Genomic DNA, 27,189 nt, shown 5'->3' with positions numbered 1-27,189 from the left:
CCAGTTTGTTTCCAGGGAACATTCCAAACTATGATACTGAGTATGACCCGCTGTGCCATACTGTTTTCCTTATTTGAGGAAATTTGCTTCTAAATCCCAATTATTCCACAACAAATGCTGTTTTCTGGGATCTCTCTTCCATCAAAAATAGATTTTTATAAATGAATCACAAATACAAACAACGTTCATGAGATATCATATGAAAGTCCTGGGACTATAACAGGGTAGCTCTTTTAAGGACTCTTGAAGCTTCCACCTTATTTAGCAGTTTTCAAATTTTCTAAGGTACTATTGTTGGCTTGTCTCCTAGAAAATGCAAAGGATTTAGGGGTGGTTTTTAATAACCCCACAGATCAGCCTATCAGAATTTCAGTCTTGATCTAGCCTAGTGCTACTGCAAATCCAAAAAGTCTTCTAAGACTGTAAGATGCAGGAAAGAAAGATAAGCTCATTATTAGAAACATTTAAAAAGAAATATGATTCCACACATTTTTTTCATTCATAGATTTGTATTATTTCATAATTTTATCATTACGACTATGGCTATGTGTTTTGCTTATATTTGATTCCATTTAATATTCTTTTCAATCATCAATCCTTATATATCTATATTTTAAGTATTACATATAATTTACTGGTGAGGTATCTGTTTATCCAGAGCATTCACATCTTTACCTTGCAAATGGAAAAGCCCTGATTAAATATAAGGGTTTCTTAAAAAAACCCCATCATTGTCAACCTCCAATTCCTCCCTCTAAAAAAAAAAAAAAAAAAAAAAAATACACTCACAGAATCCTGTCTATTTCTCTTCATTTTCTTCTGCTGTAGATCAGATTTCCCCTTCCCCAGATAGCTTGGTTTTCTAACTTGTGAAAATCACATAGTCACCATTAATTCTAAATACAATGTTAGCCTCCCATGCTTCAAATTAAGGTGAATTATTTTAATGTAATTATTCTAGTGGTTTCATTATGGAATCAGTCAAAATGAGAAATAAAAAGCAAAATTGTCAAAATACTCGAGTTTGGACAAAAGAAAGGCAGACATTTCTTGAATTCTTCTGTTGCACGTTATACACTAAAAACACAGCATCTATAATTCAGAGAACACTCCTACTGACTTCTCCACAAACACTGAAAAATTCTGTTTCAAACAGAGGTAATTAGTCAGTGATTAAGAGACAGAGAGTAATTAGTACAAAAGAGAATTGCCTTTGTTTGTATAAGAGCTGCCAGTCCAGAAAAGGAAGACTTTGGAGGAAACTTTTTTAGTGAATTATCTAAAGTTTTAAAGTTAATTGATTCCAAAGTTAAAAGTTCAAAACTATCAGCACAAAAGTATAAAGTAAGTCGGCATAAGTACACCCTTTAATATGTGGCTTGCACTGGGGAATACTCTTTCCCACATCCTCAGGTGCCTTGTCTCCTCACCATTCAGTTTTACTCACAAATGCCTTCTCTTCAGATGGGGTTCCCTGATCACCCTAGCTAAAGTAGATCCCAACTCTTTACTCTGTCTTCTCTTGTTCACAGTATTTATCAGAATCTGAAATTACATTATGATGTATTTTCTTCTTGGTTATCTGTCTCTCCCACTAGAATATAAGTTTCATGGAGACAGAATGTTTATTGTGGTCCAAGGTGTAATTCCAGTACCTTAAATGGTGCCTGCAACATATTAGGTGGTTAATGAAACTTCTGTTGACAAATGAATACCTAATACCTGAAGGAGATTCTTTGTTTACAAAGATCCATGGGGGTTAAAAGAATTAGATGTTGCAAAAGATTTTATTCTTGGTAACAGCTGTATGAGGTTTTTTTTAGGGATGTCTGGAAATAATGGATAGAATCAATGTGCATTATTTACCTGAGACTTTATTAATGAGCCCAAATGACACCTCCTCCCAGAAGGCTTCCTAATAAACTGGATTAATGAATTCCTCATAAATGTTCATCGACAGAGGAATTGATAAAGAAGATGTGCCGTATATATACAACAGAATATTACTCGGCCATAAAAAATAATGAAATAATGCCATTTGCAGTGACATGGATGGACCTAGAGACTGTCATTCTGAGTGAAGTAAGTCAGACAAAGACAAATATCATATGATATCACTTATATGTGGAATCTAAAATAATGGTACAAATGAACCTATGTACAAAACAGAAATAGAGCCACAGATGTAGAAAACAAACTTATGGTTACCAAGGGGGAAAGCGTGGGTGGGGGGAGGGATAAACTGGGAGATTGGGATTGACATATACACACGACTATATATAAAATGGACAACTAATAAGAACCTACTGTATAGCACAGGGACCTCTACTCAATACTCTGTAATGACCTATATGGGAAAAGAATCTGAAAAGGAGTACATATATGTATATGTGTAACCGATTCACTTTGCTGTTCACCTGAAACTAACACAACGTTGTAAAGCAACTCTACTCCAATAAAAATTAATTTTAAAAAATCAGTTCCTCAGCTGTGATTGAAAGTCCCTTGTTCATTTGTGCTCCTTCAATAGTAACCATTCAGTGGTGAAGATTAGGTCCAATTCCTCTTCTTGTCAGTTAGATCTTTTATTAATTTTCCAGATAAAAATTGTATATATTTAAGGTGTAGAACATGATGATTTGATACACATAGTGAAATGATCACTATAGTCAACCTAATTGATATTGTCTTCTCCTCACATAGTTACCTTGTGTGTGTGATGAGAGGACCTGAAATCTACCCTCTTAGCAAATTTCCAGTGTTCAGTATAGTACACTGTTGGTGGGAATGTAAATTGGTATAGCCATTATGGAAAACGATTCATCTTTGTAATTGCCTTAGTACCTAACACTGTATATAGTATCAGTGCCTTAAAAAAGTCTCATTGAATAACTAAAACCATCACAGGATGCAAAGTTTCTTCTGATGAAAACATTCTTCCTTCAAGTGTTTATTAAAGATCTCTGCCCAACATCAATGCTGTCCAAACTTGAAAATGGAGTTCTTCAATATGCTCCATTTCTCTTTATGGCCCAGTGCACAGGCATTTCTACACCTGGGTGACTGAAGCAGTTAGACTATTTTCACAACACAGTTTATAAAATAACATTGTCACTTTCTATATTTGGTGTCCTTTTATAAGTGTTCCCTGCTTCCACTACCCCCATACCAATCAAGTTAATAAGAGCAATATATGTACAGCACTGGTGAACCAATAAAAACTGCCATAACTTCCCTTATGTCTGCCTATCCTCCTGTTGTAGGCAAACAAATGTATTTTCCAGTCCTCCCCAGAAGATCACAATTGTCTAAAGATACAGTGAGATCCAAATCTTTTCATATCAAGAAAAACACTGAAGGAGAGAGTTAAGTAAAACTCTTGCTAACTTAATCAGTTATGAAAACAAAATGAACTCTATGATTTTTAAATTAAGTTTAATATCTACACATTTCTGTACTGTCACAAATCTGAAACAAGTCATTATAATTAATCTTCCATCATGTCTTGTATTTATATCTAATATTTTAGATCACAGATAAAAATATACTTTTGAGGGAAGCTATTTCACATTTATAGTGCATGTCGGAATCATAGAACAAAAGTTGGAGGTGAAGATTCCACAGATTTTTACTGATGTATAAAAGGCATTTCAATATTTACTTTCTAAAAGCAACATACATATTCTCTTTAGTGAATAATGAGATTACCTTTTAATTAACCTTTTATTTTCTAGGGAAAAAATTAACCCTTTCTAATTATTCAAAGAAATATTTTAAAGTATATTACTATATGTCAAAGCTTAAGAAAGATTTTTTTCCCTAAAATTATCCTTTAGAAGTAATAGAAGTCACCTTATGTTTATGTCTATAAAAATACTCTCTACATAAATATTCTTACACTAGAGTGGCATGTTCAAGGTCACTATATTTTGAATAAAACTATCTGAAGAAATATTAATATAAACAACCCTCTATTAATACTGTATTTGGATCATTAAGGCGATTAGATGTATAGTGAAAACAAAGCAAAAAGTAAAAATAAATATGTCACAGAAATTTAAAACATGTAACAATATTAGGGCTCTGATATTTACAATTTCAAATGCTGTATATGTTCATACACAAGCATTTTCAATCAACTTAAAAATAGGATAGGAGAATGGGTGCCCTGCAGACCAGGGAATATTTTTAGGTCCAAGTTCACATTCATTCACAAGACAACCATGGGCCACACCTGGTAACAGGTTCCGTCAGCAGGACAATGTCAAACATTCCACATCAATGACAGTAGTCCTGACAGCAATTCATACAGCATTCCACACAGCCCCCCAAGTGACAGTAAGATGTGGGAGTAAAAGATTCATCTTGGTCAAATACAAAAGGCGGCCTGCCCTAAAAGCCTTATGCCCTACAGGAAACAATATGTCTTGTAAGAACCTATAGTCATAATTTATAGCCACCCTGGAAGCCCGTGCCCAGTTACAAGAATCACCACATTATTGAAGCCTAAAAGTATAATGCACTTGTCAGTAATTTAGAGTTCATTAACAGTTTCTCTCACTACAAAGGCTATTTGTCAATCTGTGGCAAACAACGTTGCTAATAATACAGCTATTCTATCTTTATCCAGCTCCTACCGGGAGAAATGTTGATTAATTGAATCATAATTATTCAAACAGAAAAAAATCAGACTGAAGGAAACTCTATAAGTCAAATGCCCCAGGTTCTTCAACAAATACATAAGGAAAATACAGTTATAGACTGAAAAAAATTAATAGACACTGATTTTTATAAAATAGTCAAGACTAAAGTAGAATCTAGGGGATGAACACTTAAAGAAATCTTAAGTTACTAGTTACTGTAAATGTGAGTACTGTGATTCATTTTGGGGGGGGCAAAGGGTTTAAAATTGTGTCAAAGCACATGGAAAGCTCTCTGAGGTGGCTGGAAAAGTACTATTCCCTTTTTTTTTTTTCAGTAAAATATACATAAAATTTATCCTTTTAACCATTTTTTTGATGAATACACCAGATTTTATTTAACTTTTCCCCCTACCGTCAGATTTTTAGATATTGCTATTTTTAAACCATTACAAAGAATGCTATAATTACAAAGAAGCCTGTTTATGGCTGCCCCCTTTTCATTTTTTGCACTTTTAAAAATTAAGCAAAATACATTTAATAAGGAAAACTTGGAGAGTACAGATAGTCATGGAGAAGGAAATTAAAAATGCTCATCATGCCCCCACTGGAAACAGAAGTTTTCATTATTGTTACATAGCCACAGTCGAAAGAACTCTGATGTAGGGATGGTTAGTGTCAATCTCTTCATGTGTACATTTTCCTAACTCATTATCATATATTTCCTGATAAATATGAACTACTACTGTGTATACAGTTTTGTACCTTGCTTTTGTCACTTAATATTTTGTGGCCTAATATTTCCATGTCTCTGACAGGGATCCTAGCACCGTTTTTAACAACTACACAGCATCCGTTTGGTGGACAAACTATAATGTATATAACCCCCTCGTTACCCTGTTCAATTTAGACAAAAAGTAAACAACGTAAGTGAATCATGGCCACCTTAAAGGCAGGTAGCACTGAAAGCAAGTCAACCCTTCCTTTCGTTTGCATCTTGGTCACTTTCAGAAAGAAGAAAGAACTGCAAGGACTTTAACCATTTTTAAGCACACGGTTCACTAACATTAAGTATATTCACACTGCCGTGAAGCCATCACCAGGATCCATCTCCAGAATTTATCACTCCAAACTGAAACTCTGTACTCATTAAACAATAACTTCACCATGCTTCCTTCCTCCAGGCCCTGGTAACCACCGTTCTACATTCAGTCTCTGTGAATCTGACTATTTTAGGTACCTCATATAAGTGCAATCATCCTTTAGTGTCTGGATATTTCACTAAGCACAGTGTCTTCAAGGTTCATCCATGTTGTAGCATCTATCATAATTTTATTCTTTTAAAAATGGAATATATTCCTGTGTGTGTATACACCACTTTTTGTTTATTCATTCATCTGTGATGAACACTTGGGTCGCTTCTACCTTTTGACTATTGTGAATAATGATGCTATGAACACTGGTGTATAAATATCTGTTCAAGTCCCCATTTTCAATTCTTTCGGATATAGATCCAGAAGTGCAATTTCTAGATCATATGGTAATTCAGTGTTTAAATTTTTTGAGGACCTGCCATGATGTTTCTGAAAAGTGCTATTTCTTAACGTGGGTTTATAGTTATAAGACGTGTAAGACAAAATGATCTTACAGCTAGACTGGTATAGCTTTATGCTTACCTCCCAGGGCAGCTGGCAGTGTGGTACTGACTCAGCCAGGAACCTGTGGGCTACTGACTTGTGATGACTATTTAAAGTTCAAAACTCCTCAGCTTACACTCAGGGCCAGCTTATCTATGGATAAATTACATCTGGTGTAACTGCTTCAACAGCATGTTTGGCCTTAGCATTCCTGCAACCAAGATTTTTCACACACATCTTGGAGGTTCATAATCTGGAAGCAAAATGCATCCTTTGTAACTAAGAAATGACCCTGGGAAATTGCACCTAGAAGTCTCTTGGGACCCTGATATGTGCCTGCACTTTCTTTCTTCTACTACTGTACTTTTGCCTTCCATGAATAGGCTCTATGGAGTCTTGTGAGTCCTTTCAGTTATTCAAACCTCTGTAGCTATTGCAAAAGGATACTTGCCAGGGCTTCCCTGGTGGCGCAGTGGTTGAGAATCCGCCTGCCAATGCAGGGAACACGGGTTCGAGCCCTGGTCTGGGAAGATCCCACATGCCGCGGAGCAACTAGGCCCGTGAGCCACAACTACTGAGCCTGCGCGTCTGGAGCCTGTGCTCCGCAACAAGAGAGGCCGTGATAGTGAGAGGCCCGTGCACCGCGATGAAGAGTGGCCCCCGCTTGCCGCAACTAGAGAAAGCCCTCGCACAGAAACGAAGACCCAACACAGCCAAAAATAAATAAATAAATATGTTTTTTTTTAAAAAAAGGATACTTGCCATATATTTGCCTTGTGTACTTTTATATGTATAGTTTGTTTAAAAATAGAAAAGGTTAAAAACAGAGTATTTCCACTAACCAGAATTCCCACCCCATACCCTTTCCCAATCACTAAACCCCTCCTCACAGATGTTAACCACTGTCATTACTTCTATACCTATTAATTAATTTTGCCTGTTTTTAAATCCTACATATGGAGTCATACAGAATGTACTCTTCTGCCTTGCTTCATAATTTGCTTCATGAACTCTCCTGCTGTATAGTATTCAATTATCTGAATATGACAAAATATATTTGCCTACTCTATTGTTGACAAATATTTGTGTTTCTAGTTTCAAGCTATCATGAGTAGTGCTGCCATGAACTGTATATATCAATTGGCAAAATATGTAAAAATTTCTGTTGAATATACCTAGGAGTGTAATTGCATATATTCTGCTTTTTATGTCCTGTTTAAGAATTTTCGCCTACACTGAAATTATTTGCTTAAGCATTCTTCTAAAAGCTTTTCTGTAACTCCTTTTACATTTAGGTCTCAACCCATCTAAATTGGTGTGAGATGAGGGTCAAGATACATTTACTTTTCTATATGGATATCCAACTGACACAGAAGCATTTATCAAAAAGATAATTCTTTCCCACTGCATTTTTGTGACGTCTTTGTAAAACTCAAGGCTGATAGATAGAAAGGTACATAGGTAATAGAAAAGATGAGATAAACAAATAGAAATAGGTTTAGATATAGATGTAAATGTAAATACATATAGATAGAGATGTTCTGAATTTTCTATTCTGTCCCAAAGATTACATTATCTTAATTATTGAGCTTTATTATAATTCTTAATATGTGGTAGTATAAATCCTCTTTATTCCTCTTTTTCAAGATTGTTTTGCTTATTCTTGGCATTTGCATTTCCATATGAATTTTAGAATCAGCCCATCAACTTCCATACACACACAGAAGTTACTGTTGGGGTTTTAAGTAGGGTTACATTGAATTTATAGTACAATTTGAGGAGAATCACCTTTATGATATCAAGTCATACATTCTGAAAACATGGTATGCATCTCCATTTATTTGGACTATCTTTAAATTAAGTCAGTGATATGTCTTATTTTTGTAGTGTGGTCTTTCATATTATTTACTATATTTATTCCTAATATTTGAGTATATCTCTTCTCTCCTTTTTTAATATGCTTTCTATTGATCTATGTTCCCACTCAATAAACTCATATACTGAATACTTCATTTCAATTTTTCTATTTTTCTGTTCTAGAATTTTCATTTTATCCCTTTTGTGGAATCCAGTTCTCTGATAAAATTATCAATCACGTTATCTATTCTCTTGACTATATTAATAATTATTTCAAGATTTGTATCTAAAAACTTTCATATCTAGATCTTTTATGGATCTATTTCTCTCCTCTGTTTTATTTTCTATTGGTGCTTTTTTTTTTTTTTTTTTTTTTTTTGGTATTTCTGATTCTAAATAGTTTGCTTGAAATATTGTAGAGATTTTGGGCAATAGAATTTTCCTCCATAAAAGGTTGATTTTACCCTCTGAGAAGCAAAAGAGGGACACATCCTTCCAATCCAATCAGGGGCTGAACTGATTTGAAGCTGGGTTTGGAGTGTTACTCTGAGTTGAACTCTGCTTTGCCCTGTGTCTTACATGTAGCTCTCCAAAGTTTCCAACTGAGTGTATCCTGGAGATCTTGGCATTCCTGTCCTTCGATTATATATCTTCTAAGCTCTCTGAGAGTGCCTAAAACTGTATTCTGCTTTTCATTCTCTTTCTGTTCAACTTCATAGTCTCTGGCTCTGGCTTGCCAAATCAGCAAATACGTAGAAGGGAAAAAGGTGAGTTCTCTGCACCTGCTTTCTCTCCAAGCTCTTGGCCCCTTAAGTCTTGGATCCTTTAGCAATCCCAAATATAAACATTTTACTCTTTATGCCTATAATACTATTTAAAGCGTTTCAGGCTTTTCTGCTCTTTAGTTTCTTGCCTCTGTCCATGTTCTCAGCCTTTTGACTTCTACCATAAACTGGCAAATGCTCTGCGAGAATAACCACATTCAGAACGTTAGATTTAATAGAACTCATTTGGAACTTATTGTTTAATGAAAGAAAAAAAGAATCAACAGAGTGCTTATCACTCAGAAAATCCCCCATAAATACTCCTCTCAAACCAGATTTTGATACATACTAACTGGTAGAAACATGGAGGTTACACTCCCTGAAAATTTCCAGAAGAACAGTTATTTTTCCCATATAACTTCAGACCTTTATGTTTCAGCAATCTATGTTCCTAAGGGCATGATTGATAAAGTCTTGTAAGTGATAAAGTATAGTTACACATGCCTAACTAGAAGGTCACCCCAGTGAGGCATGACATATTTATGGTTCTTTTTTGGCCTGTCCTGTCATATCTGTTACTCACTTCTATCTTTCTATTTAATTAATTCTTAAGAGTTCTCTCAGTATATTTTGTATATTCACTCTGTGACTTATAAATTCATTATATTTTATCAGTTAGCTATTTGAAATTGGAATATATTAAATTTGCTCTTAAAAAATCTCTAGCTTGGGCTTCCCTGGTGGCCCAGTGGTTGAGAATCTGCCTGCTAATGCAGAAGACACGGGTTCGAGCCCTGGTCTGGGAAGATCCCACATGCCGCGGAGCAACTAAGCCCGTGAGCCACAACTACTGAGCCTGCGCGTCTGGAGCCTGTGCTCTGCAACAAAAGAGGCCGCGACAGTGAGAGGCCCGTGCACCGCGATGAAGAGTGGCCCCCACTTGCCACAACTAGAGAAAGCCCTTGCACAGAAACGAAGACCCAACACAGCCAAACATAAATCAAAAAAAAAAAAAAAAATCTCTAGCTATAAAAACAAAAGATATCTAAAAAAGAAAAGAAGCATATCCTTTTAAATATTGATTGATTTATATTAATAAGTGTTTACAAATATTTATTAAGCAAATACTATGTGTCAGACATTGGAGGAAAAAACGACAAAGAAGAGAGATATATAGTTCCTGTGTTTATGGAGGCTGCCTCCTAAAAAAAAGAAAACATTCATAGGTTCAAAATGAAATTCATAGAAAGTGTTTTGTGTTCTGTACTTACACATGGAAGAATAACCTTACATCTACTTAAGCTATCAATAAATTAATGCTTAGAAAGTGTTTAAATATATACAAATAAAAAATGAAATATGTAAATTCTGTACTTATTATAAATGTTGTCCTGAAATATCAATATGAACATGCATGCCATAAATGAAATATAAGTTCTTTAATAGCTGATGACTTGGACCTTCTTAAAATTATTCTGTCCAAAATGGGACCTTCGACAAATCTTACATGGTATTTCTGATTCCTCACAGAAAACACTTCAAAAGAATCAAATAATTAATATTCACATTCCATATTCACAGCCTATTCAATACAATTTTTTAAAAGGAAAAAAGACATCTTTAATTAAAAAGAAAGCTAAAAGAGTAGGAGGAACTAAAATGTGCTCAATTTCAATGACACTATTAGAAAATAATTATTTCAAAAACAGTTTATCTGTTGAAAGCTGACAAACTACCAGGAACCTGATTGCTATAAGTAATTTTATAACTGCTTTAAGCAGATAAATTGAACAAAGAGAAATTAATTTCAGTCACACAATGACTCATCATCTTTTCAGAATGAAGTATCTTTTGCAATATAGTTCTTTTTACATTGTGTTTGTAACAGGAATTTGTGAGCAAATAGTAAATTCCTGTTTTGAAAAGTTCATTGTGAGATCTGGACTGATAATGTCTTATCATATTAGGGTTTTATTCTTCTTCATCTTTTTAACTTTTACTGGGACGATGCACACATGCAAACCACCCCCCACGCACACACACACAAACACACACATACACAGACACGGAGAGGTGGCAGTAGAAAATACTTCTACATTATTCATTCTTCAATAGTAATATAGAAATACAATTTTTCTAAGCAGCTGCATATATAAATATTAAAAAGGTAGTTTTGAAATATTTTAATCTTTTTTACCTTACATAGATGAAAAGAATGAGATACTGCAAGTGGCTTATTTAATTTCTTCAATCCAGTTCCATGCCTTTACAACAAGGTTTCAAGCCTAGAATTCTGCAGAGGACAGGATACCAGGTAGAGTGGCTGTGAGTCAGCCTCAGCAGAGAATGATGTAAACTGTGGGGAATTAGTGAGTTTCACCAAAAAGCTGTTTTTCTGTAGCTCCAGCTTATTTTTTGCCACACAAGAAATGTGAGCTCAAAGTTGCCTTTTAAAAAAATATATATATTTATACAGATTTATATAAATCTATATATTATCTGTAAATATTTGAACACTGTGAAGACTAATGAAAATATACGTGTGGCCCCCCCCCCCAAATTCACTACTTCTGCTTTAAACTGAATCAAGAAGCGGGTGTGCCTGCTTCAAATTGCATCTCTTGGTTTTGTGCTTTGCTGAACCTCTTAAAAAGTTTACACACCTTGCCTTATTAGTATAGCTAACCCAAAAGATTTCACATAAACTGTCTCATTAAAAGTCTTCTATCAAGTTTGACAGATATGTTAAAAAATAATAATAAAATGAGAAAAGTAACAAACTAAAATGATAATTAAGTACATTAAGGATAAATAGGATCATGTAAATGACATAAACAACCCCCAATTAGCAAATGAGGAAATTCTAGCCCAAGGTAGTGACATATTGTCATGTTTTAAAAAGGGAATAATAAAGCATATACACTGAGTAAGGAATGTGGAAACTATGGTAACAGACAGAATCTTTTGATGTGAAAAATTATTATACTAGTTTTTCCTCAGGATTGCTAGTGAATTCATTCAAAGGGCATAGTTTCGAGTGTGTTTGCCTGTTTGTCAGATCAATTTTGAAGCCTCTGTCTTTGGCACCACTGCAGGGAAGCTACATGACCTAGAAGAAGCAAACCACTGATTTATAATTTCCTGGAACCTCTACCCACTCCTAGGGCTAATTTCACAGCAAATGATAGAAATGATTATTGACTATTTCTGAGATAAAGGGAAATTTGGGGGAAATGAGTAGCAAGTGAAAATACAAGCTACTAACTTAGAAAAAGGAAAGAATTCTTGTTAATTGAGGAGACAATTTTCTATTTACCTATGATACAGATGTGTATGTGCCCCTTAAGTACAAGTTTGCCTGTGATCCCTAGAAAGTCTTCTATCAATATAAGATGTATGTGTTGTTCATTGTTTTTAAAAATACTATGTGCAAATGATAAAAATTTCACCTTGCAACCGGACTTTTTTAAAAGTTCTTATTGTTTTCAAATATATTTTTATGCTTTGAAACAAGAAAATGCTACTACAATCTCTTAATGTTGAGATAAAAGCAAACAATCAAACAAACATACAGGGAGCCAGACTCTTAGAAATAAAATAGAACCAGCTTTCCAAATGGCAAACCCAGTTCCCTTTCCATAAAACGGAGCTGCCTCTCCTTGGCAAGTGTTTGTTAAAGCTCTAAAGCCATACCTAAAACAGGACTTCTCTAATTTCAAATAATGTTCTTCTTCTTGGACTACACTGTAGAAACTACGCAAAGAGATGCAAACTAGATTTGTTTGCGTCTAAATTAGTTCCTATTTATTCCCAAATATTTTACCTCAATTCATTTTATTTTTCAGAAGTTAAATGAAAACTATGAGTAATTCAATTAAACAAACATCCACTTACAATAACTGTAAGAGAAGAGCAAAATATAATCCTTGGCCCCAAGGAGTTCACAATCTTATAAGGAAATTCAGTACATAATAGTCCCAATATATAGCATATAGATATGTAAAAGACAGAGCAAGGGAACAGAGAAAGCAAAGTAATTAATTCATCCTGGATGAAGAGAGTCAATGTTTTAAGTTCAAGAAGGAAATTGAGAGAGGTATCAGCAAAATGGTGGAGAGACTACTCCAAGCTCTTGTTTTCCCACAGAAAAATTGAATGGCATGCAGAAACTGTTAAAACCGACTTTCTTAAAATTCTGTAAAAAAGTCAAAGGTTTACAGCAAACAAGCGTACACTGAATGAAGAAAAAGTTACTCGAAAGTGGTAGGAAACCTTTGGTTTGTACTCCCCCTTTCCTCAACTCCTCCTCCAGCACAGCAGTAGTCTTGAAGCTGGTGAGAATGTAAACTAGTTCAACTGGTGTGGAAAACGGTCTGGCAAATTCTCAGAAAACTAAACATTAAATTACCCTCTAGCCCAGCAATTCCAATCCTAGGTACGTATTCAAAAGAACTGGCAGTAGGGGCTCAAACGAATATTTGTACACCAATGTTCATCGTAGCATTATTCAAATTAGCCAAAAGGTAGAAGCAACCCAAGTGTCCATCAACAGATGAAAAGATAAACAACTTTTGATAAGTATGTACAATGGACTTTTATTAAGCCTTTAAAATAATGAAGTTCAATACATGCAACAACATGGGCGAGCCTTGAAAATATTATGCTAAGTGAAATAAACCAGAAAAAAGGACAAATATTGTATGATTCCACTTACATGAAAAATCTAGAATAGACAAATCTATGGAGACAGAAAATAGATGAGCATTGACCAGGGACTGGAGAGAAAGGGAAAACGGGAGTTATTGCTTAACAGTGACAGAATTTCTATTTGGAATTACGAAAAGATTTTGGGAATAGACAGTGGTGATAGTTGCACAATATCGTGAATGCAATTAATGCTGCTGAATTTTACATTTTAAAATGATCAAAATGGCAAAATAAAGTATATAAATAAAATTTAAAAGTTTAAAATAATGTGTAAACACAATCCTAAAAGATTGCAGAAGATAAAAAAAAAGGACAAGAAAGGTAAAGGAATAATATGAATAAAGGGACAGAGAGCTGAAAGAGTTCGGAAATTAAAAAGGGAGGCTTGGGCTCCCCTGGTGGCACAGTGGTTGAGAGTCTGCTTGCTAATGCAGGGGACATGGGTTCAAGCCCTGGTCTGGGAAGATCCCACATGCCGCGGAGCAACTAGGCCCGTGAGCCACAACTACTAAGCCTGCGCATATGGAGCCTGTGCTCCGCAACAAGAGAGGTCACGATAGTGAGAGGCCTGCTCACCGCGATGAAGAGTGGCCCCCGCTTGCCACAACTAGAGAAAGCCCTTGCACAGAAACGAAGACCCGACATAGTAATCAATCAATCAATAAATCTTTAAAAAAAAAAAAAAGGGGAGGCTTGTACTGGATTATGGGGATTGTTAATGGTCAAGTGGAATTTGTTCTGTAAGAGGAGAATAGTTGAAGACAATTGAAGAGGGAGAGTGCTATGATTACATCTATACATTTTAATAAATTAGAGGATGTTTTAGAAGGAGGGATAAATTGGAAGATGTATAATCATCAAGGAGATTATTGCAAAAAAACCCATGAGATGGAAACATTGGAGAAAATGTGAGGGAAGATATAAGAGAAATATTGGAAGTGATTGAGAAGCACAAATACATAGTACAGAAATATCTAAATTATGTTTAAAATGTATTATAATGCCAGATACTACAGGTATACAGTCCAGGTATTACTTCCACCTAAGTATGTACCCTAATACTGTACTGATGTGTCAAAGTGTCAAATGAGACATATGTTCTAAAACCTACTGCCCATTTTATCATATCTCCCTTTCTATCTATGTATCAGGCAGGAGTATCTATTAACACTGCTTAAGAAAAAGGAAAGAAAGAAACTAGAAGAAAGTTAACAAATCTGCTGGGAAGGAAAAAGCAATGTTGTAACTAATGATAGATAACAAGCTGCAGGGTTAAATAGAAATCTACACTGATTATTTTTGCACATCCCAAAGGACTTTGTTTATAAAATTATTTTTCTATCAGTATTTCAATGACACATATAAAATTCTGAACAGTATCTCACAACATGGGGCCGAAGAGAAAGAGGGTTATTCAATGCAAACATTCTAGTTAAATTCTGTATTTATAGTATAATTATGCTCCATGTTGATAATGCACAGGTGATAATGTTGCCCTATTTTATTCCTCAGCTATCCACCTATGAGAAAGGGACAAAACATTGCAGTTCACTGTAGGCTTGAAACTCAATATGGCTCATCACTCGATCAAATGCTGTGGGGTTATATGCTGATCATTCACTCCAGCCATGGTGAGTCCCAGCTATTTCTTTTGCTTTACTGCATGTTAGTGTATACCTCCCATCTGAACTTAGACACAAGCTGATTTGCAATTATGATTTCCTTTAGAAATACTAATCCTATTCTTAAGTAAAAGTAGGCAGACACACTAATGGTGGCAGAGAATTGTTGTCCAAAATGAACAAAGACCACCAGAGGGCAGACAGCAGAAACAAGAAGAACTACAATCCTGCAGCCTGTGGAACAAAAACCACATTCACAGAAAGATAGACAACATGAAAAGGCAGAGGGCTATGTACCAGATGAAGGAACAAGATAAAACCCCAGAAAAACAACTAAATGAAGTGGAGATAGGCAACCTTCCAGAAAAAGAATTCAGAATAATGATAGTGAAAATGACCCAGGACCTCAGAAAAACAATGGAGGCAAAGATCGAGAAGATGCAAGAAATGTTTAACAAAGACCTAGAGGAATTAAAGAACAAACAAACAGAGATGAACAATACAATAACTGAAATGAAAACTACACTAGAAGGAATCAATAGCAGAATAACTGAGGCAGAAGAACGGATAAGTGACCTGGAAGACAGAATGGTGGAATTCACTGCTGCGGAACAGAATAAAGAAAAAAGAATGAAAAGAAATGAAGACAGCCTAAGAGACCTCTGGGACAACATTAAACGCAACAACATTCGCATTATAGGGGTCCCAGAAGGAGAAGAGAGAGAGAAAGGACCAGAGAAAATATTTGAAGAGATTATAGTTGAAAACTTCCCTAACATGGAAAAGGAAATAGCCACCCAAGTCCAGGAAACGCAGTGAGTCCCATACAGGATAAACCCAAGGAGAAACACGCCGAGACACATAGTAATCAAATTGGCAAAAATTAAAGATAAAGAAGAATTACTGAAAGCAGCAAGGGAAAAATGACAAATAACACATAAGGGAACTTCCATAAGGTTAACAGCTGATTTCTCAGCAGAAACTCTACAAGCCAGAAGGGGGTGGCATGATATACTTAAAGTGATGAAAGGAAAGAACCTATAGCCAAGATTACTCTACTCGGCAAGGATCTCATTTAGATTTGATGGAGAAATCAAAAGCTTTACAGACAAGCAAAAGCTAAGAGAATTCAGCACCACCAAACCAGCTCTACAACAAATGCTACAGGAACTTCTCTAAGTGGGAAACACAAGAGAAGAAAAGGACCTACAAAAACAAGTCCAAAACAATTAAGATAATGTTCATAGGAACATACATATCGATAATTACCTTACACGTGAATGGATTAAATGATCCAACCAAAAGACACTGGCTTGCTGAATGGATACAAAAACAAGACCCATCTATATGCTGTCTACAAGACACCCACTTCAGACCTAGGGACACATTCAGACTGAAAGTGAGGGGATGGAAAAAGATATTCCATGCAAATGGAAATCAAAAGAAAGCTGGAGTAGCTATACTCATATCAGATAAAACAGACTTTAAAATAAAGAATGTTACAAGAGACAAGGAAGGACACTACATAATGATCAAGGGATCAATCTAAGAAGAAGATATAACAATTATAAATACATATGCACCCAACATAGCAGCACCTCAATACATAAGGCAACTGCGAACAGCCGTAAAAGAGGAAATTGACAGTAACACAAAAATAGTGGGGGACTTTAACACCTCACTTATACCAATGGACATATCATCCAAAAGGAAAATTAATAAGGAAACAGAAGCTTTAAATGACACAATAGACCAGATAGATTTAATTGATATTTATAGGACATTCTATCCAGAAACAGCAGATTACACTTTCAAATGCGTATGGAACATTCTCCAGGATAGATCACATCTTGGGGCACAAATCCAGCCTCAGTAAATTTAAGAAAATTGAAATCATATCAAGCATCTTTTCTGACCACAACGCTATGAGATTAGAAATGAATTATAGGGAAAAAAAACATAAAAAACACAAACACATGGAGGGTAAACAATACGTTACTAAATAACCAAGAGATCACTGAAGAAATCAAAGAGGAAATCAAAAAATACCTAGAGACAAATTACAATGAAAACACGATGATCCAAAACCTATGGGATGCAGCAAAAGCAGTTCTAAGAAGGAACTTTATAGCTATACAAGCCTACCTCAAGAAACGAGAAAAATCTCAAATAAACAATCAAACCTTACACCTAAAGTAACTGGAGAAAGAAAAACAAACAAAACACAAAGTTAGCAGAAGGAAAGAAATCATAAAGATCAGAGCAGAAATAAATGCAATAGAAACAAAGAAAACAATTGCAAAGATCAATAAAACTAAAAGCTGCTTCTTTGAGAAGATAAACAAAATTGATAAACCACTAGCCAGACTCATCACGAAAAAGAGGGAGAGGACTCAAATCAATAAAATTAGAAATGAAAAAGGAGAAGTTACAACAGACAAAGCAGAAATACAAAGCATCCTAAGAGACTACTACAAGCAACTCTATGCCAATAAAATGGACAACCTGGAAGAAATGAACAAATTCTTAGAAAGGTATAAACTTCCAAGACTGAACCAGGAAGAAACAGAAATTATGAACAGACCAATCACAAGTAATGAAATTGAAACTGTGATTAAAAATCTTCCAACAAACAAACGTCCAGGACCAGATGGCTTCACAGGTCAATTCTATCAAACATTTAGAGAAGAGCTAACACCCATCCTTATCAAACTCTTCCACAAAATTGCAGAGGAAGGAACACTCCCAAACTCATTCTATGAGGCCACCATCACCCTGATACCAAAACCAGACAAAGATACTACAAAAAAAGAGAATTACAGACCAGTAACACTGATGAATATAGATGCAAGAATCCTCAACAAAATACTAAAAAACAGAATCCAACAACACATTAAAAGGATCACACACCATGATCAAGTTGGATTTATCCCAGGGATGCAAGGATTCTTTAATATATGCAGATGAATCAATGTGATACACCATATTAACAAATTGAAGAATAAAAACTATATGATCATCTCAATAGATGCAGAAAAAGCTTTTGACAAAATTCAACACACATTTATGATAAAAACTCTCCAGAAAGTGGGCATAGAGGGAACTTACCTCAACATATAAAGGCCATATACGACAAACCCACAGCAAACATCATTCTCAATGGTGAAAAACTAAAAGCATTTCCTCTAAGATCAGGAACGAGACAAGGATGTCCACTCTCACCACTAATATTCAACATAGGTTTGGAAATCCTAGCCACAGCAATCAGAGAAGAAAAAGAAATAAAAGGAATACAAATTGGAAAAGAAGAAGTAAAATTGTCACTGTTTGCAGATGACATGATACTATACATAGAGAATCCTAAAAATGCCACCAGAAAACTACTAGAGCTAATCAATGAATTTGGTAAAGTTGCAGGATACAAAATTAATGCACAGAAATCTCTTGCATTCCTATACACTAATGATGAAAAATCTGAAAGAGAAATTAAGGAAACACTCCCATTTACCATTGCAACAAAAAGAATAAAATACCTAGGAATAAACCTACCTAAGGAGACAGAAGACCAGTATGCAGAAAACTATAAGACACTGATGAAAGGAATTAAAGATGATACCAACAGATGGAGAAATATACCATGTTCTCGGATTGGAAGAATCAACATTGTGAATATGACTATACTACCGAAAGCAATTTACAGATTCTGTGCAATCCCTATCAAGTTACCAATGGCATTTTTTTACGGAACTATAACGAATCATCTTAAAATTTGTATGGAGACACAAAAGACGAATAGCCAAAGCAGTCTTGAGGGAAGAAAATGGAGCTGGAGGAATCAGACTCCCTGACTTCAGCCTACACTACAAAGCTACGTTAATCAAGACAATATGGTACCGGCACAAAAACAGAAATATAGATCAATGGAACAAGACAGAAAGCCCAGAGATAAACTCACGAACCTATGGTCAACTAATCTATGACAAAGGAGGCAAGGATATACAAAGGAGAAAAGACAGTCTCTTTAATAAGTGGTGCTAGGAAAACTGGATAGCTACATGTAAAAGAATGAAATTAGCACACATCCTAACACCATACACAAAAATAAACTCAAAATGGATTCGAGACCTAAACATAAGACTGGACACTATAAAACTCTTAGACGAAAACATAGGAAGAACACTCTTTGATATAAATCACAGCAAGATCTTTTTTGATCCACCTCCTGGAGTACTGGAAATAAAAACAAAAATAAACAAATGGGACCTAATGAACCTTGAAAGCTTTTGCACAGCAAAGGAAACCGTAAACAAGACGAAAAGACAACCCTCAGAATGGGAGAAACTATTTGCAAACGAATCAACAGACAAAGGATTAATCTCCAAAATATATAAACAGCTCATGCAACTCAATATTAAAGAAACAAACAACCCAATCCAAAAATGGGCAGAAGACCTAAACAGACATTTCTACAAAGAAGATATACAGATGGCTAAGAAGCATATGAAAAGCTGCTCAACATCACTAATTATTAGAGAAATGCAAATCAAAACTACAATGAGGTATCACCTCACACCAGTTAGAATAGGCATCATCAGAAAATCTACAAACAACAAATGCTGGAGAGGGTGTGGAGAAAAGGGAATCCTCTTGCACTGTTGGTGGGAATGTAAATTGATACAGCCACTATGGAGATCAGTATGGAGGTTCCTTAAAAACTAAAAATAGAATTACCATATGATCCAGCAATCCCTCTACTGGGCATATACCCAGAGAAAACCATAATTCAAAAAGACATATGCACCCCAATGTTCATTGCAGCACTATTTACAATAGCCAGGTTATGGAAGCAACCTAAATGCCCATCGACAGATGAATGGATAAAGAAGTTGTGGTACATATATACAATGGACTATTACTCAGACATAAAAAGGAACGAAATTGATTTATTTGTTGAGACGTGGATGGATCTAGAGACTCTCATACAGAGTGAAGTAAGTCAGAAAGAGAAAAACAAATATTGTATATTAACGCATGTATGTGGAACCTAGAAAAATGGTACAGATAAACCGGTTTGCAGGGCAGAAGTTGAGACACAGATGTAGAGAACAAACATATGTACACCAAGGAGGGAAAACCGCAGTGGGGTGGGGATTGTGGTGTGCTGAATTGGGCGATTGGGTTTGACATGTATACACTGATGTGTATAAAATTGATGACTAATAAGAACCTGCAGTACAGAAAAACAAACAAACAAAAAAAACTAATACTTAACTTTCTTTGGGTTATTTTTATGGAAATATGTTAATATAAATGTTTCAGACATTACATGAAATTTCTAAAAATCTTATATGTTCTGGTATTATGTTATAAGTCATAATTCTAGTTATTACTTTAAAATATCTCAGAAATAACTACATTTCCTTGTCAATTGCATTATTATGAACTTTCATCAAATCTTTAACCGTGGTCATTTTTAAGTCTTTTGTCATTTACAGACAGTTGTGGGTGTACTCTGATGCTTTTGCAAAAATGTTCCTATAAAAGGGTTTCATCTTCAAGGAATTCATGGAAAAGACTCTGACAAGTACAGGTTTCTGGTAATTGACTGTACTGCTGAACTGAATATGCATTTTCAGAACTCTAATTGAAAACTGATGAATTCATAAAAGTGCTAACAAAAGACCAAGATAAAAAAAAATAATTACATGGGACTGAGTGAACTGATGAGGATGATTATAATTTTTGTGACTTTCTGTTTGAATAAAAAAAAAGAAATCTCACAAGGACTCAGAGGCAAAAAATATACAAATCAATTTTCACTGCAAAGTAAAGGAGCTGTTACAGTGGATGATTACTGGAGTGAATGTCAATATTATGACATAGTAGGAGTGTGTTTCATGTTTCATAATTGCAATCATTGTTGCTTTTGTTGTGGTCATCCATTTACAATGCTTGGTGTCAGTTTATTTATCTCTTGTAAAAATAAAATACAGTGTGTGTGTGTGAAAAAAAAAAATGAGCAAAGATACCAAATACTAAAACCTAAAGTATTAATTTTATTTGGCTTTATAGTTTTATTCAGTAAATGTTATTAAACACACACACACACACACACACACACACACACACTTCTGATCACTGTCCACTACTGTGTCTTTTCTTGAGAAAAGTGTAATTGAAAAAAATGTATTGGGGCAAGATTATCGCTATTCTCATTTTTTTCCCTCATACATGAGCCTTTCTGATTTGCCTGGGAGCAGATTTCACCTGTAAACAAAGTTTCTGGGGAAAAAAAATGCACTGGATCTTTTCTTTGGGCTGCAATATTCCTTGTTCTGGCTTCACTCTATTCAACAATTGTTCCAGCATCAAAATTTTGAGCCAAGTATACTATCCAATTTCATTTTGATGGCACTCCAAATTAAGAGATACTGATGGAACAATTTCCTGTCATTCAGATGAGAGAGAACATAAATATAGGAATGAGAGAAGTGATTTCACTGTAGATTCTATAGATACTTAATGATAATATGGAAATGTTAAAAATAAATGTATGCCAATAAATCTGGCAGCTTAGATGAAATGGACAATTTCCTTGAAATCTACAGACTATCTATTAAATAAATTGTATTTGTAGTTTAAAAACCTTCCCACAAAGAGAACTCCAAGCTTAGATGGCCTTAGTGGAGAATTATACCCAACAGTTATGGAAGAAATAATAGAAATACTTCCGGAAAATTGAAAAGTAAAGGAACACTTCCCAAGTCATTTCAGGAGTTTAGCATTATTACCTTGACGTCATAAACAGATATATACATTTTAAGAAAATAAAAGTACAGAACAATATTTCTTATAAAACAGGGTGCAGAAATTCTCAACAAAATTTTAGCAAATCAAATGAGAAAATGTATAAGTAGGACAATATATCATGGCCAAGTGTGGTAGAAATCGAGAATGTAAAGTTGATTTAGTGTTTGAAAACTAACATGTAAACACACCATGTAAAAACTACCATGTAAAAAAGTAATATAAAAAAGTAGTGACTGAGATCTAAAATATGTAAAAACTATTGAAATCAAATGAAAAGGAAAAGCAAGTCATTAAATAACAGGCTTTTTATAGAAGGGAAATGGACATTATGCAAATAAACAGAGATTCAAACAGCAGAATTCAGAAAACAATAAATAAAACCAAAATATATTATTTTACACCCACCAGATTTTCAAAATAAAAAATGTAGGAAGTTCTCCCATTATTTGGAAATAAATACATTGAGTTTACATAAAAAATCAGCTTAGAAGTATCTCAGAAATAAAATATTGAGCAAAAAAGTAATTTTCAGATAATACCATTCAGATAAAGTTTAAAAATGTAAAAGTAAATCATATAGCTTATTATGTATAATACATATAGTAAAAAATATGAAGAAAAATATTAGAAAAATGAAGGGAATTAAAAAAAACCAGAAGAGTTTCAATATTAATAATCTCCGTGAGAGTAAAAGGGTTTCAATGACCCTAGTAAGGTTCTACTTATTAAGGGCAATGAAAGGAACTCAGTGTTCATTGTATTATCCTTTGTTCCTTTGATGAATTCCTTTGATATTAAAAATAAAGGCACTACTGTTAAATATATATATGTATAGTACAATATATACACACATATATACAAAAATACATACATGTATGTATTTACACACATACATACACACACTATATGTCAACATTTTGTCAACATTTGTCCTTTACTGCTTCATGGATTGACAGAGTGCAGGAATTATTGTCTTTAAGTAAAATTATATTATTTCATTTATGCTTGAATATTAAAAAAAACCTTATGCAGGTAAATTAATTCTTTTACATTTGATTTAAAAAGTAAAAGCTGATGCTTCAGGATTTAAAAAAAAAAAAGGTAGATATGCCTTAAACTTGAAGATACTCCTTTTCATTCTAAATCATAAATCCTAAGTATTAGAAGTAAGAGTTTGATCATCTGCAAGTTCAACTTCCAATTCCTGAACCTTATTCGTAGGATATAGAGAGCAATCGTGTTTCTGTATGTCACATTACTGAACGCTTTTTTCCAATTTGGAGAGTTACCTTGACATCCAAATCACTGACTCAAGTTCAGCACCCTGATTGATTCCCAAACCTCAATGTCACTCCAAAAATTGTTTTGTCTGAAACACTAAATAATACTCTTTTATCTAAAAGTGTAACCTTCACCCTTTTCCAACTGTCTTAAGAGCATTTCCTTTATCATAATCAATTTATAATAAAACAGTTTTTAAAAAATAACTGCAAATGGTTTAATGAAGTTATGTACTCAAAAGTGTTTTAAAAACGAAATGTTAGCTTTAACTTAATCTTACCCTACAGTAATCTGAGTACATTAATTTGCAACCAAATGACTTTATTTCTGTTGACTGAATATGGTTAAGCTGCATAAATTTAAAATATTAGCTAAAAAATTTAATTCAACATAACTCCCTTTTATATATTAAAAAATCCTTATTATTTATAATAAATGCACTCTATTTTTGTCTGAGCAAGCTTTACAAATTCCTTGTTTCTTAAATATGCACAATTGTTGAAGAAAAATGAAAATAAGTTACATTTTTCAAGTGAGTATGGTGAGAATGCCAACACAGTTTTTAAAGAATACACATTCATGGCCAGAAGGGAGTAAAATGATTTACTGTTTCTTTTATGTAGCTGCAAAATCATTTTTTAAAAAGAGTTTTAACTTATAAATCAAGGGTAGCAGAGTCTGAACATTATACTGAATTTAAACAGAGAAATCATTTTACATAAAGATTACATTCTGGATCACAAATGAATTTCATCTGTTTTCCCAGAAATTACTGTCCAGAAAATCATTTGTCACTATCATCATATGTAAATATGAAATTCTACTGCCCCACTTAAAACTTCTATTAACATTAGTAGGGATGGCAAGGATTTGCTAAAAAATAGCACCCCTGTAATTGCGAAAACTAGCTTCTGTTTTCCAAACGACTTTAGAGGAACGGATTTGTAAAAGAATCTACTACTGATGATTATACTTTTTTTAAAAACTGTAATTTGTCAGAACAAAAAAAACCCACCACAATTCTTTCATTTTCAGTCATTTTGTTTTACGTTGCACACACTGGAATGTGTTACTTCTTGAGAGACTGATCTTCAAACTTACACATTTTTCTAAATCCTAAACAAAACTACCTACATAAACATGAAGAAATGCAGCAGGTTGTGAGAAACAACCTCTTCCCGGGTTCATTTCATTAATTTGAAGAATAAAATCATGCTTTGTTTAAAAGTATAAAATTATTATTTCACACAGTAGAAAATACAGAGTGGTATTGTTTATGGGTTGTAGAACAATCAATTGTATAACTGGCTGGATTAATGTTAGGGATACCCCCAAAACTTCTGATAGAGGATAAGCTTTGTTTATGATTCACTAGTGTGTACAGAACAAATGCATTGAAGTAGAATTATATTAATATGAAGATTGCCATGGAGTGGGTTAGCTTGTCAAGTTGTTCACTAAGAAATGAGAACATGGGGAAATTCTATTTTAAAGTGCATAATTCTTCCTGATTCACTAGGATTCTCAAAAGAGCTCTGTGGCCAGCACTTTTTCTGTTTTATGTCTATTTCCATCATGCTTGTTTATCCCCCCCCCCAATTCTGTGCATAAAAATAGCACACACCAAACAGAAATAGAGCAAAACAGTGTTTTCTATTTTAATATCACTAGGACGGTGAAGTTATCTAGAAAAAAGAAATATAAAATGCAAATGGTTTTAAAGCTATATTTATAAGTGACTTAACATAACCTGGTCTCTACTAGGACATAAAGCAACATAAAGCAAAATATAGAAAAGATTGAGAAAATCAGAGAAAAAGCAATATCTAAAGATGTTTCACTTAGGAATAAAAAGTAAACTTCATTGGAGAAATGTCTATTTAGGTCTTCTGCCCATATTTGGATTGGGTTGTTTGTTTTTTTGATATTGATCTGTATGAGCTGCTTGTAAATTTTGGAGATTAATCCTTTGTCAGTTGCTTCATTGGCAAATATTTTCTCCCATTCTGAGGGTTGTCTTTTGGTCTTGTTTTTGTTTTCGTTTGCTGTGCAAAACATTTTAAGTTTCATTAGGTCCCATTTGTTTATTTTTGGTTTTATTTCCATTATTCTAGGAGGTGGGTCAAAAAGGATCTTGCTGTGATTTATGTCATAGAGTGTTCTGCCTATATTTTCCTCTAAGAGTTTGATAGTGTCTGGCCTTACATTTCGGTCTTTAATCCATTTTGAGTTTATTTTTGTGTATGGTGTTAGGGAGTGTTCTAATTTCATTATTTTACATGTAGCTGTCCAGTTTTCCCAGCACCACTTATTGAAGAGGCTGTCTTTTCTCCATTGTATATTCTTGCCTCCTTTATCAAAAATAAGGTGACCATATGTGCGTGGGTTTATCTCTGGGCTTCCTCTCCTGTTCCATTGATCTATATTTCTGTTTTTGTACCAGTACCATACTGTCTTGATTACTGTAGCTTTGTAGTATAGTCTGAAGTCCGGGAGCCTGATTCCTCCAGCTCCGTTTTTTTTTTCTCAAGATTGCTTTGGCTATTCGGGGTCTTTTGTGTTTCCATACAAATTGTGAAATTTTTTGTTCTAGTTCTGTGAAAAATGCCCTTGGTAGTTTGATAGGGATTACATTGAATCTGTAGATTGCTTTGGGTAGTAGAGTCATTTTCACAATGTTGATTCTTCCAATTCAAGAACATGGTATATCTCTCCATCTGTTTGTATCATCTTTAATTTCTTTCATCAGTGTCTTATAGTTTTCTGTATTTCTCCAAAGAAGACATACAGATTGCCAACAGACACATGAAAGAATGCTCAACATCATTAATCATTAGAGAAATGCAAATCAAAACTACAATGAGATATCATCTCACACCGGTCAGAATGGCCATCATCAAAAAATCTACAAACAATAAATGCTGGGGAGGGTGTGGAGAAAAGGGAACCCTTTTGCACTGTTGGTGGGAATGTAAATTGATACAGCCACTATGGAGAACAGTATGGAGGTTCCTTAAAAAACTAAAAACAGAACTACCATACAACCCAGCAATCCCACTACTGGGTATATAACCTGAGAAAACCATAATTCAAAAAGAGTCATGTACCACAATGTTCACTACAGCTCTACTTACAATAGCCAGGACATGGAAGCAACCTAAGTGTCCATCAACAGATGAATGGATAAAGAAGATGTGGCACATATATACAATGGAATATTACTCAGCCATAAAAAGAAATGAAATTGAGTTATTTGTCATGAGGTGGATGGACCTAGAGTCTGTCATACAGAGTGAAGTAAGTCAGAAAGAAAAAAACAAATACCATATGCTAACACATATATATGGAATCTAAAAAAAAAAAAAAAAAAAAAGGTCATGAAGAACCTAGGGGCAGGATGGAAATAAAGACGCAGACCTACTAGAGAATGGACTTGACACGGGGAGGGGGAAGGGTAAGCTGGGACAAAGTGAGAGAGTTGCATGTACCTATATACACTACCAAATGTAAAACCAATAGCTAGTGGGAAGCAGCCACATAGCACAGGAAGATCAGTTCAGTGCATTGTGACCACCTAGAGGGGTGGGATAGGGAGGGTGGAAGGGAGGGAGATGCAAGAGGGAAGAGATATGGGGATATATGTATATGTATAGCTGATTCACTTTGTTATAAAGCAGAAACTAACACTCCATTGTAAAGCAATTATACTCCAATAAAGATGTTAAAAAAGAAAAAATGTAAACTGCAGAGGGGAAACCTAAAGAGCTAAAAAATAGCACTATTTATGAAAGAGAATACACTTAGAAGAAACAACACTAAAATAGTGAATATGATACTACATGTTAAGCACTGTGTTAGGTTCCTTCATCTG

The sequence above is a fragment of the Balaenoptera acutorostrata genome, chromosome 16, assembly GCF_949987535.1.
Source record: "Balaenoptera acutorostrata chromosome 16, mBalAcu1.1, whole genome shotgun sequence".
In the NCBI taxonomy this organism is placed as follows: Eukaryota; Metazoa; Chordata; class Mammalia; order Artiodactyla; family Balaenopteridae; genus Balaenoptera; species Balaenoptera acutorostrata.
Note: the sequence above shows the minus strand (reverse complement) of the source record.